Genomic DNA, 14,320 nt, shown 5'->3' with positions numbered 1-14,320 from the left:
TTTTTCCTTATCTAAAAGATGTCTCGATCTTTGGCTGGCTTCCTGAGGTGTTTGTTTACTTTAAATCACTGTCTGTGATTCTAAATGGCTTGTCTGTTGGGTTTGATTTCAAGTGATCTTTATCTAAGAGGAAGCCGGTGTCTGTTTTATGGTTCCTTTCCCAGTTAACTCTTTATGTGCCAGGCAGCTATTTTAAAGTGTGCTTTTCTTACATTTTTCCCCTTACACTCCCTCCTTTTGGTCGGATTATAGCTTCAACAATCCCTAGACCAACAATTATACATTCACATATACAAATTTTCGTTCTTCTCTCCTTCTTCGTTTCTTCTGATGTCTTCATTTCTTCTGATGTCTTCATTTCTTCTGATGTCTTCAGGGATCTTCATTAAGGGGCTCTTCTTCGATGTACACACTGGCTTCTGGCACAATTCTTGTCAACATTATTTTAAAACAGACTTTAAGGCATCCAACAGTCAGACAACAGACAATTATAATGACAATGTGTATGACCAATCCATGTAACAGGTACGACTCCCAGGACCCCCCCCCACTAGCCATGCCAGCCAACTACTTCCTCTCTTGGGTCCCTGTCTGAAGTTATCAAGTTGTTTCCTGATGTTATTGATGACCTGTGTAATGTTGTAAGACTCATCTGTGACATGGGTTATGCATTTATTGCCTATGATTGCACATACTCCCCCTTGTTGTGCTAACTGGCAGTCCACTGCGTATCGTGTCTGCTGTGCATATAATCTCAGTTCAGCCATTTCTTGGTTAACAGTCTCCAGTGCTTTTGAAGTGCTGTTTTCCAGGATTGTTAGTCCACAAACAATATGGTTTCTATTCTTAGCTCCAATTACCCCGGCTGACCCCCCCAGAGATAAAGCTCCAAAGAACCCATATCCCAGTGAGGATCCCATTGTACCCGGGGCTTCTCAGTCAGTGCAGAATTCGCTGCTAATAGCCCGAGTTACTATTCTCCTCCGAATGTACCCCTTCTGAGGACATGGAACAGTCAGTGGTCCGATTGTTCCTACTGCAAAACGGTTTGGGAGGTTTGGTGTTTCTGTCATGTAGGTACCATTGAAGAGGAATACATACCCCTTCTTAGCCCGCGTAACACTTAGTGTCCCGATTATGAGTTTGCTCATACTGCCAATTGTTCCGTTTATTTGGCTTCCCGTTTGATCCCAACACCTGGTAAGTATCAAAGGGGTATGTCCATTTGGCTGAGCTTACGTGTGTCCCATTGCATTGCCCACAAATAAGCTGTCTTCCCGCGGTTATATTTAAACATTTCCGTTCATCGCAAACACAAGTAATCTGTCCCTTGTTAATCCGACAATGTTGACGGACACACTGTGTCTGTACGTAAGAATCATTCTTAGGGACTAAGGCATAGGCACATCCCCATCCCTGCCCCGTAAAACAAAGCGGAGAACTTGCAGTATCTGAACAAGCTTTTCCTCCCACCTGTTGGGACCCCCCGCATGCAGGATCTGTGAGGTTTACAAGTTCCACACATCTCCCCTGTATACTTCTTTTATATTTGCCAATTTGTCCCTTACAGGGCGTATCTGATGTATCTACAGTATATAAGTCATGAGGGGTCCACCCAGGGGTGGCTACAAATAGGGCTTCTACTGATTGTGTTAACGGGTAACATACAGTTCGATTCCCGTGTAAATGTATGTGAGCTTTGTAAAACAAATTATCTTCCAACCCAGTTAAATTTACAGTCACAACAACGCAAAATAATACAGTTACACACGCGATTACATACATATCCGCAACAATCATATATCAAATTTAACACTATAATTCAATCTTTACAAGTTATTTTATTTATTAACCCGTGCACGCCAGCCGTTCTTGCTTGCAGTCTTTGCCTGTGTTGAGGAAAGCAGTTCTGTTAGTTCATCAATTTAGCTACTTATCCCCTTTGTATAATTTCAGCTGTGTCCAGTGCTTCCAGACACCTTTCCCTCTTATGTCTATACAGGCACAGGTGTCCCCACTACTTATAATTTCATGTGGCCCATTCCACTTTGGTGCAAACCCTGGTTTGTCGGGTAATGTTTTCACTAGGACGCGACTTCCCGCTGTTGGGACGTCAGGGAGCATTTCAAGCTCTCTCTCTGCGTCTTTTATTTCCTGATTGTCCTTTACCAATTTGCGCATCCCTTTTAGCTGGGTGCTCAGGTCCAGAACGTATCTCCTGATTTTATCTTTTAGTGGACCGACATCGGTCCCACCTGTTATGATGCTTTCTGGTAATTGCATCGCCCGTCCTGTCATTAGCTCATAAGGGGTTAATCTGGTTGTCCGGTTCGTGGTAGCTCTTAATTTCATTAAAATAGTGGGCAAATACCTCTGTCCACCTTCTCCCTGATGTTTGTATGACTTCAGCTAGTGCATCATACATTTAACTATATATCCCCCTTCCATAGAAAGCTTAGTGTGAATTAAATAACACTTTGTACTGGCCTTTTTTGGCTGCAGCTGGACATCCATTCATTTGTATGTAATCTTATCAAAAGACATCGCTTTCCCCATTAAAATCACCTGCCATACAGCTACAATCTTTATATGATGTACTCTTACATTATCTCTAATTTGATCATTTGTTTGCGTGTAAGCGCCGCACCACAGTACTTCACAAAATAATTATATTTTTATCAATACACAATATATAGTATGTAAATATATCATACAAAGTTGGTTAAGGCTTTTCAGGATTTGATGTTATTCTTGTGTCTATATGGCAGTGCTATACTGTATAATAAAAATAATCAAGCGGCAGTTGTATCATACCACTTTACACATCGTAACCATGATATCCAAACCCTTTTAATTCAAGCCATTTCCATTTTTAAACTAAGCTCCAGATCAAAACCCCCGCACTCTAGGGAAAATAACAGGCGCCGAATCAAAATCAAAGTAGGTACAATACATACCAGTTATTTGATTAGGAACGTTTTGGTTTGATCCTTAACTGGCTAGATTTTAAGTTTTGCAGTGTTTTTATATTTGGCAAACCTTGAACAATAGATGGCACATGAAATTCCGACGGCAGTACATAATTTTAACCAGTCCAGAATACTAAACTATCCAACGTTCATAAATCGCGATATTCTGCGATTAATACTGTATTTCACTGACTTGATATACTTTAAACTAATTCATAGACAATATATTTACCTCAGTCTTTTGTTCCTGCTTTTCTACCTTTCCACAAAATTACTTATTTTCTTCTCTTAACTTCTCAACTAACTCTTATAATTTCTACTTCAAGACAAAGGAAAGAGCACATAGTTCCTTCCAAGGTTTAAATCCTTTCTTAACATTAAAACATTAAAACAAACAACAACAAAACATCCACGCAACCACTTTGTTTAAACACACACAGACACACATGGAAGCTTCCAAAAGTCATTCCACAGCACATCCTTTTTCATTCAAACTTAACATTTCAAACTGGGATGAGAGTAAAACACTCAAAGAGAATACAGAACGTTGATTAAGACAGAGGCTTTTATTCTTCTTTCTTCCAAACTGTAATTAACTCAAAACAGAAGTAAATTCAAGAAATTTTATCACTTTAATCTTTAACAGTTTTAACACTCCCCCAGCCCCCTTGAGGCTAAACCAAGGTGCAAAGCACTGCACTCACTGCCTGCAACAAACACTCCACAGGAACAAGCAGGCTTTTCCAGCTCCCTGCTCTCAATCTAATACAACAACTACCTACATTCGACAAGCTACCAGATCACACAAACACACTGAAATACAAAAACTAAGATCTCTCCTATCCACCTCCAGGTATGCCGCTAGCCCATTCTACTAATTCATCGTAATCTTGGGACATAATCACTCCCATTTTTAGGATGACCTGGTGAGAGTCCATCCTTAAAAGCCTGGATGAACGCTCTATCTCCTCGCCCTGGATTCCCTTGTCCTGAGTACTCTTGGTATATCTGGAACAGTCGTTCCCCATACTCAGAAGCTCCTTCTCCCTTTAGCTGCTTTGTGGTGGTAATTCTGCTCCAGTTCGTGGGAGCATTCCCTAAGACCCTCTGAATTTCTTCTTTAAACTGTAAGACGGGTGCCTGTTGGGCATCTATCTCTGCTGTTAGGGGGATTACATGTGTCCACCGTCCCCCATTATAATCCTGTGCTATAGGGACGGTGGGTCCACCTGCTACCTGCCTCCACTTATCCGCTGGACAGGCTGCCCTGACCAGCTGGTGTATGTCTCTTAGGTGTAATTGGTGTCCCACCCAGATTGTGTCTAATTCTTCCCAGAATTTAGTGTTCGCGCTTTTATCTGCTGTCCCTCACCTGGGGTAAAGGGTTTATAATTTGCCTTTGGTCGCGCTGCTGTTCCCCCTCGGGTTACTGGCGCTAAGTTGTGTTTGGTCCTTGCTGTGTGGACTCATAAGAAGGTAGAGGATCAGTTTCCCCTCCCCACTGCCTTTCTAAAACCTGATTTTGCTTTTCCAGCTCCCTCACTCGGGATTCTAATTCTCTAATCCTTTCTTTATCTTCTCTCCATTTCTTAGTAGAGGCGACTACTTGCTCAATTAGACCAGCTAACTGATGTGTTAACATTACTCCTATCTTTTTTGTTTTGTTTCTCTTTTCTTTATCTATCCACTCTCTCTGCTGCTCTAAAGTTTGAGAAGTATCCCAGCCATCTTTTGCATTCTCTTTATTAACTCCTTCCTGTCTGCCATGTAAATTTCAATCAGGGAACCTGCAGATCCCCTTTTAACTCCACTATCTGCCATTTCGCAGATTTCACTAACCCCGGCCACGATTACTCTTTAGTAAAGTGTGCTAACTACCGTAGGGACTTCACTACCCCCGGCCACTATTACTATTCTTAGCAAAGTGTGCTCTCTACCGTAGGGACTTCATTACCCCCGGCCACTATTGCTATTCTCACACTGTGTTTTACTGCCGTTACAGGGTTTCAAGTTATACTCACGGCTTCCACGATTACCACTTCGGCAATGTTTTTCTCCATCGGAGTCCGGTTTAGGTCAGAGTTGATCAAACCCCGCTTTTCACAACATTGACAGTACATAGAACATAGAACAGTACAGCACAGAACAGGCCCTTCGGCCCACGATGTTGTGCCGAGCTTTATCTGAAACCAAGATCAAGCTATCCCACTCCCTATCATCCTGGTGTGCTCCATGTGCCTATCCAATAACCGCTTAAATGTTCCTAAAGTGTCTGACTCCACTATCACTGCAGGCAGTCCATTCCACACCCCAACCACTCTCTGCGTAAAGAACCTACCTCTGATATCCTTCCTATATCTCCCACCACAAACCCTATAGTTATGCCCCCTTGTAATAGCTCCATCCACCCGAGGAAATAGTCTTTGAACGTTCACTCTATCTATCCCCTTCATCATTTTATAAACCTCTATTAAGTCTCCCCTCAGCCTCCTCTGCTCCAGAGAGAACAGCCCTAGCTCCCTCAACCTTTCCTCATAAGACCGACACTCCAAACCAGGCAGCATCCTGGTAAATCTCCTCTGCACTCTTTCCAGCGCTTCCACATCCTTCTTATAGTGAGGTGACCAGAACTGCACACAATATTCCAAATGTGGTCTCACCAAGGTCCTGTACAGTTGCAGCATAACCCCACAGCTCTTAAACTCCAACCCCCTGTTAATAAAAGCTAACACACTAGAGGCCTTCTTCACAGCTCTATCCACTTGAGTGGCAACCTTTAGAGATCTGTGGATATGAACCCCAAGATCTCTCTGTTCCTCCACAGTCTTCAGAACCCTACCTTTAACCCTGTAATCCACATTTAAATTCGTCCTACCAAAATGAATCACCTCACTTTTATCAGGGTTAAACTCCATTTGCCATTTTTCAGCCCAGCTTTGCATCCTATCTATGTCTCTTTGCAGTCTACAGTTCCCAACTTTTCAAACTTTCATGCAATCAGATGGCAACTCTGCGTCTGTTCGCCACTACAGAGTTTGATGTTAAACCGACTTCTTTGTGCTTCACAATCCTTAGTGCCTTTGGTGTCTCTCACTCACTTCAATTCCTGACCTTCACATGGCAGATTTCTGCTCTTAATAGCCAGTCTGAGGCAGAGATTTTGAGACAGGCCCTACCTTGTCCTTTTGTCGATCAGCACAAGTTACAGTTACTTATTACTATCAGCAGTTCGTACTTATCAGTATATCAGATACACAGTACAAATGCCCTTTAGGTTCCCCCTTGTAAACTGTATTTTTGATCCGGTCTGACTCTCACAGAATCCGTGATCTCTACTCCGGTTCCGATCATGGCCAATCGATCTCACCAGTAATAGGATCCTGCCGACTACGCCAATTGTTGTGGGAAAAATCCGCTAGTAGTCAGATCTCGAGATTCCAAAACACAGTTTATTCAACGGAGCTCCATGGAGACAAGGCACAAGTCTGAAGCAAACCTTCTCTCCGTAGATTGTCGGGAACAGTCCATCTTTATACTTTTTTACACAATAGATGGACCGGAGATTTGAACATTATCACATGGTTATAGGCAGATACAAACAGATACAGACATTTAACATAGTATTGTTCTTATGAATGGGTACATTTCCTGTGTCTGTGGCTATCAATGGTTGGTTTCGGCTCATTCAGGTGCTAATCGGTTTTCCTGCATTCATATTTTCCCGCTCTTCCTTTGACTAATCTACTCCCCTTGTTTCGGGTATTTTCCTTATCTAAAAGATGTCTCAATCCTTGGCTTGGCTTCCTGAGGTGTTTGTTTACTTTAAATCACTGTCTGTGATTTAATTGCAGTAAAACATCCTTATTCCAGTACACAAATCCTCTTACTATGAAGGCCAACATACCATTTGCCTTCTTGACTGTCTGCTGTACCTGCGCGCTTACTTTCAGAGACTAATGCACGAGGACATCAAGGTCTCGCTGAGTATCCATCTCGCTCATTTACACTCATTCAAATAACAGGTTGTTAGGGCTACAGGACAAGCATGTGCCTGTAAAAAAGAAGAATAGGAAGGGTAGGATTAGAGAACCGTGGATAACCAGGGAAATTGAGGGACTGGTCAAAAGGAAAAGAGAGGCGTATGTTAGGTCCAAGCAGCTAAAAACGGAGGGAGCTCTGGAAGAGTATAATGAAAGTAGGAAAATACTCAAACGGGGAATTAGAAGAGCAAAAAGGGGTCACGAAATGTTCTTGGCAGACAGGATTAAGGAGAATCCCAAGGCATTTTATTCATACGTTAGGAACAAAAGGGTTGTAAGGGAAAAAATCGGACCTCTCAGGGACAAAAGTGGGGACTTATGCTTGGAGCCCAAAGAGGTAGGGGAGATCCTAAATGAATACTTTGCGTCGGTATTCACTAAGGAGAGGGATGTGTTGACTGGGAGTGTCTCGGAGGGGAGTGTTGAACCGTTGGAGAAAATCTCCATTACAAAGGAGGAAGTGTTAGGTTTGTTAGAGAATATAAAGACTGACAAATCCCCAGGGCCTGATGGAATCTATCCAAGGCTGCTCAGGGAGACGAGAGGTGAAATAGTTGGGCCTCTGACGCAAATCTTTGTCTCGTCACTGGACACAGGTGAGGTCCCAGAGGATTGGAGGATAGCCAATGTGGTCCCGTTATTTAAGAAGGGTAGGAAGGATAACCCGGGTAATTATAGGCCGGTGAGCTTGACGTCCGTGGTGGGGAAGTTGTTGGAGAAGATTCTTAAAGATAGGATGTATGCGCATTTAGAAAGGAATAAACTCATTAACGATAGTCAACATGGTTTTGTGAGAGGGAGGTCATGCCTCACGAACCTGGTGGTGTTTTTTGAAGAAGTGACCAAAATGGTTGACGAAGGAAGGGCCGTGGATGTTGTCTATATGGACTTTAGTAAAGCGTTTGACAAAGTCCCTCATGGTAGGCTAGTGAAAAAGGTTGGATCCCATGGGATAAAGGGGGAGGTGGCTAGATGGGTGGAGAACTGGCTTGGTCATAGAAGACAGAGGGTGGTAGTGCAAGGGTCTTTTTCCGGCTGGAGGCCTGTGACTAGTGGTGTACCGCAGGGCTCTGTATTGGGACCTCTGCTGTTTGTGATTTATATAAATGATCTGGAAGAAGGTGTAACTGGGGTGATCAGTAAGTTTGCGGACGACACAAAACTGGCAGGACTTGCAGATAGTGAGGAACATTGTCAGAGGCTACAGAAGGATATAGATAGGCTGGAAATTTGGGCAAGGAAATGGCAGATGGAGTTCAATCCTGATAAATGCGAAGTGATGCATTGTGGTGGGAATAATGTAGGGAGGAGCTACACGATAAATGGAAGAACCATAAAGGGTGTAGAGACGCAGAGGGACCTGGGTGTGCAAGTCCACAGATCTTTGAAGGTGACGTCACAGGTGGAGAAGGTGGTGAAGAAGGCATATGGCATGCTTGCCTTTATAGGACGGGGCATAGAGTATAAAAGTTGGGGTCTGATGTTGCAGATGTATAGAACGTTGGTTCGGCCGCATTTGGAATACTGCGTCCAGTTCTGGTCGCCACACTACCAGAAGGACGTGGAGGCTTTGGAGAGAGTACAGAGGAGGTTTACCAGGATGTTGCCTGGTATGGAGGGGCTTGGTTATGAGGAGAGATTGGGGAAACTGGGGTTGTTCTCCTTGGAAAGACGGAGGATGAGGGGAGACTTAATAGAGGTGTATAAAATTATGAAAGGCATAGATAGGGTGAACGGTGGGAAGCTTTTCCCCGGGTCGGTGGTGACGTTCACGAGGGGTCATAGGTTCAAGGTGAAGGGGGGGAGGTTTAACACAGATATCAGAAGGACATATTTCACACAGAGGGTCGTGGGGGCCTGGAATGTGTTGCCGGGCAAGGTGGTGGAGGCGGACACACTGGGAACGTTTAAGACTTATCTAGACAGCTATATGAACGGAGTGGGAATGGAGGGATACAAAAGAGTGATCTAGTTTGGACCAGGGAGCGGCGCGGGCTAATTGTTCCTGGTTTCTCGTTTCAAGGCTTCATTCTACGATCATCTTGCTGGTGCCAGTACAGAGCGAGACTGCGGATAGTTGGGAACCTGTCTCGGGGGCAGGGGATTCATATGGTGTTCGTGGAAGTGGAAATGACTAGGGTTGGGAAGCATTTTTCGATCAGGGCCATTGTGATCTCCTGGACTCGTTTCGATCGCCTCAGGGGGTCGGAGAGGAATTTCCCAGATTTTTTTTTCCCCATATTGGCCCTGGGGTTTTTCACTCTGGGTTTTCGCCTCTCCCTGGAGATCACATGGTCTGGAATGGGGGGGTGGGGGTAAGTTAATAGGTTGTGATGAACGAAGCATCGTAGCTGTGAGGGACAGCTCGGTGGATGGGATATTGGTGTGTAGATAGGCTGGAAAATTGGGTGGGGATCCTGGATTCGGGATTCAATCCTGGACCGGGGAGCGGCGCGGGCTTGGAGGGCCGAAGGGCCTGTTCCTGTGCTGTATTGTTCTTTGTTCTTTGTTCTTTGTGATTCTAAATGGCTTATCTGTTGGGTTTGATTTCAAGTGATCTTTGTCTAAGTGGAAGCTGGTGTCTGTTTTATGGTTCCTTTCCCAATTACCTCTTAGGCAGCTATTTTAAAGTGTGTTTTCCTTATATTTTTCCCCTTACAGAATTGTGTAGGTTTCTATGAGATCCCCTCTCATTCTTCTAAACTCAGTGAATATAATCCTAATTGACTTCGTCTCTCCTCTTATGACAAACCTGACATCTCAGGAATCAGCCTGATAAACCTTCACCGCATTCCCTCTGTAGCAAGGACATCCTTCCTCAGATAAGGATACCAGAACTGCACACAATACTCCAGGCCTCACCAACACCCTGTATAATTGCAGTAAAACATCCTTATTCCAGTACACAAATCCTCTTACTATGAAGGCCAACATACCATTTGCCTTCTTGACTGTCTGCTGTACCTGCGCGCTTACTTTCAGAGACTAATGCACGAGGACATCAAGGTCTCGCTGAGTATCCATCTCGCTCATTTACACTCATTCAAATAACAATCTGTCTTCCTATTACTGCAACTGAAGTGGACAACCTCACATTATACTGCATCTGCTGTGAATATGTCCTCACACTCAGCCAGTGCAAATCATGCTGAAGCGTCTCTGCATCCTCCTCACAGTTCACCTCATTGGGGCTGAGGTTTAAAGATAGTTTACAAATCCTAGGAGGATTTGTGTTGAGGTTTTGGGCAGAAATGTGGCGTTTTGCCTGTGGTTTTTTTCACGGAGACATATTAATAAGTCATTGTTTCAAGTGTTGTGCATTACACTAGTTTAAAGCTCATGAATTACGAGTGGCTTCTTCTGTTCATAAAATCATTCGTGGTTGAGCCTAAAAGCCTCTGTCTGTGTTAGTTTGTACTTTATGAATTGCTAAAGTCATGAAGTGACAGAGTAAACAGGAGCTTGTACTTTTTATATGGGTGAGGCCAATTAAACCACCAACCAACATGTTGGCCTTCCTGTGGGCTCAGGGGTGGAGGGAGTCACGGGTGCTCCTGTGTGGCAATGGCTACTCCTGTGGTATTGACCAACCCCTGGGAGCAGCACCACCTACCTTTATCAACCATCCATTTCCTCCCCTTATCTCCGAGGGAGATCCAGCTGCTTAGGCTTCATGCCTCCCTCGACACCTAACCCCCCAGCTGGGGGGGTAGGCATTGTTCCATTATGTCCTGGCCACTCTTCGGGATAGCACTGAGACTACTGGGCTAATTTCTCGCTGTGTTTGGGAAGGGGGTTAGGTGGCATGGGGAGATGGGAATCTTTAAAGGGACAGTAGCCCTGATAGCAACCATTTAGTTGTATGACGCCCATAAAATGCAGCAGTGAGTCCTGCAAATTGTCGCCCCAGATTTTGGATCTATCATCAAGACCCAGTCGTAAGAATAAACATCCAATGTTTTTTTAAATAAAGGCTTCTATTTCAATATGCCCTCGACAAATGATGTTGCATGATTGGTGTATTTTTCAAGTGAACTTTGAAGATGCCCCATAGTTTAAACATTTTTTTAAATCTGCAATGCTGTTGGGGACTGTGTGCCAAATGAAGGCCATTAATTGCCAATTGAGGGCCATTTCCCACCCCTCCAGCATTTCACTCATGTTGGGAGGGCCAACCCCCTCCATGGGGAGACCATCATGTAAATCCTGATGACCTACTAGGGGGTTTCATAAAGAGGCCCATCGGTGACAATAGCTGCTCCTGTGGCTAGGCTATCACAGCAGAATGTCCCAACCACACTGATCATCAGACCTGCCTGTATGCCTCCAGCATGATAGAAAATAACTTCAGGGATGACATATCAATGGTCTCTTCAAGGTCCCTTCCTGATGCCACTGGAGTTTTAATGGGCTGTGGAAGATGGGCATTTTGCCACCTGAGGAGGCTGCCCATTAAAACCTGGCAGCCTCCCCAAGGGCTCCCATAGATGTCCTCCCCAGAGTCAAGATGTGTTCTTGCTGGAAGAATCCCTTACTCTCACAATAAAGTCCCTCCCCCTTGCCAAGACCTGCCTGATTGTATTCAAACAAACCCCATTTTCACCGGAGCAAAGGCCTTAAACCACATTGTATGACTGAAGATTTTGTTTTACCGAAGATGTGCGGAAAAGGTGAATAGGGTACCTGTAACTATCAAGCTGTGTAATTATTTCAATGCCTGCCTTTAAATTTTCATAAGAAGTCGGCCTGTGTCTCTGAGTTAAAACAAATCAGTGTTTCCAATCTCAAAAACTGTTTGTTGATATGACCCAAAGTGTTGCCATTGTAGTATGGTTATTGCTTGACTGTTTCCACAACCTGTAATTATCAAAGTGGGGGAGGGGAAGGCTGTAATTTCATTTGAATTGACAGATTCAAGAGCTTATTAAAGGATTAGCTATGTTTAATGTGATGTTATGAATACAAGTATCTATCTTCATAAGGTATTAAGTACTTAGGAGGAGTTAAATGTATTAAATGGCCCTTTCTCATCAGAGTGCATCTTTATATCACGAAGTCTGCAATAAATACTTAAAATTTTATTTTATCACTGTATGGCTCCTGAGGTCTGCCATGGTGGAGGCTGGGTGAGGTATCATGGAGGGTGTAAGAGCAAATGGTGGTGGGTGGGTGGGTGGGTGGAATGGGTTGGCATGAGTTGGAACTAAGTTGGCATAGGGGCTATAAGGGACCATGGGAGTGAGTGGGGGTCATGGAGGATATAAGGGACCTTTGAAAGTGAGTAGGGGGTGTAGGTTGACATGGGGGGTATGAGGGGCTATTGGGGTCTGTGATTGTGTGGAGGGTATGAGGGGTCATTGGGGGTAAGTGTGGGATGGGTTGGCATTAGTTGGCGTGGATGGGAATGATGCATGGGTAATGAGGTGTGAGGCAGCAAGGCTAGTTGGCTTAATATTCATCCACACAACTTGGAAGAAGTCCCAGAGCACCAAGGCGGTCCTTTTAATCATCCTGCCGGAGCACTCAGCTGACCCTGTAGCTGCATCCAAATTGTTTCTGGAGGTGGCAGTCCTGACTCCAGCTCACAACAAAAATTTCCTGACTCGCCGCACTCACCTCAGGAGCAAAAATCCAGGTGATTAAAACATAGAAACGTAGAAGATAGGAGCAGGAGGAGGCCATTTGTCCCTTCGAGCCTGCTCCACCATTCATTACGATCATGGCTGATCATCCAACTCAATAGCCTAATTCTGCTTTCTCCCCATAACCTTTGATCCCATTCGCCCCAAGTGCTATATCTAGCCGCCTCTTGAATACATTCAATATTTTGGCATCTACTACTTCCTGTGATAATGAATTCCACGGGCTCACCACTCGTTGGGTGAAGAAATGTCTCCTCATCTCCATCCTAAATGGTCTACCCCAAATGCTCAGACTATGAACCCTGGTTCTGGACTCCCCCACCATCAGGAACATCCTCCCTGCATTTAACCTGTCTCGTCCTGTTAGAATTTTATAAATCTCTATGAGATCCCCCCTCATTCGTATGAACTCCAGCGAAAACAACCCTAACCTAGTCAACCTCTCCTCATACATCAGTCCCGCCATCCCCAGAATCAGCTTGGTAAACCTTCACTACACTCCCTTGAAAGCAAGAACATCCTTCCTCAGAAAATGAGACCAAAACTGCACACAATATTGTAGGTGTGGCCTCACCAAGGCCCTGTACAATTGCAACAACATATCCCTGCTCCTGTACTCGAAACCGCTCGCTATGAAGGCCAACATATCATATTTTAATAATTATGTAGCATTGTCACATGTCCTGTCATAACTAACTTTCATCAAATCTGTATAATAGATAGTGATATTGAGCACCCAAAGTGACTGCAGACTCAAGTGAATATTGTCAGTACTGTGGTAAAAGTTCTGAAATACAATGTGGTGAGAGGGATAGAGCGTTTTGGGTGTGCCTACGCCACAGGGACTGCAGCGGTTCAAGAAGGCAGCTCGCCACCACTTTCTCAAAGGCAACTAGGGATGGGCAATAAATGCTGGCCAGCCAGTGACACCCACATCCCCCTGTAAATGAATTTTAAAAAGACTGTTATCTGAACAAATATAAAGGGTGTTATTTCTAGTTCTTATCAGTATCCATTCCAGGTATTATTCGAGTAAATCTTCTCTGAACTGCTTCTAATCATAGAATCCTACAGTGCAGAAGGAGGCTATTCGGCCCATCGAGTCTGCACCGACAAAATCCCATCCTGCCCCTATCCCCACATCCCCATGCATTTACCCCAGCTCGTCCTCATAGAAATCATAGAAATCATAGAAACCCTACAGCACAGAAAGAGGCCATTCGGCCCATCGAGTCTGCATTGACCACAATCCCACCCAGGCCCTACCCCCATATCCCTACATATTTTACCCACTAATCCCTCTAACCTACACATCTCAGGACACTAAGGGCAATTTTAACATGGCCAATCAACCCAACCCACACATCCCTTGGACTGTGGGAGGAAACCGGAGCACCTGGAGGAAACCCACGCAGACACGGGGAAAATGTGCAAACTCCACACAGTCAGTGACCTGTGCTGGGAGTCGAACCCGGTCCCTGGCGCTGTAAGGCGGCAGTGTTAATCACTGTGCCACCCATCTTGCATTTTCTTTCCTTGAATCAATTTGAATTGATGGACAATTGTTTATAATTTTCCCAGATATGTTCTTTTGGTAGTAAGATACTTTGGTAGTAAGATACTTTGCCATGAGTGAGAATTTGGATAATTGAGCTTAACCACTCAACAT

At 44.3% G+C, this 14,320-nt stretch overlaps 1 protein-coding gene across 1 annotated transcript in view; it reads right to left on the bottom strand.

Annotated features, from left to right (window-relative positions):
• LOC144510639 (cell division cycle protein 20 homolog) overlaps positions 1 to 14,320 on the bottom strand; it is a 46,700-nt gene that overhangs the window by 10,919 nt on the left and 21,461 nt on the right.

The sequence above is a fragment of the Mustelus asterias genome, chromosome 1 (assembly GCF_964213995.1).
Source record: "Mustelus asterias chromosome 1, sMusAst1.hap1.1, whole genome shotgun sequence".
Taxonomy (NCBI): domain Eukaryota; kingdom Metazoa; phylum Chordata; class Chondrichthyes; order Carcharhiniformes; family Triakidae; genus Mustelus; species Mustelus asterias.
This window is presented reverse-complemented; position numbering and strand designations above follow the sequence as displayed.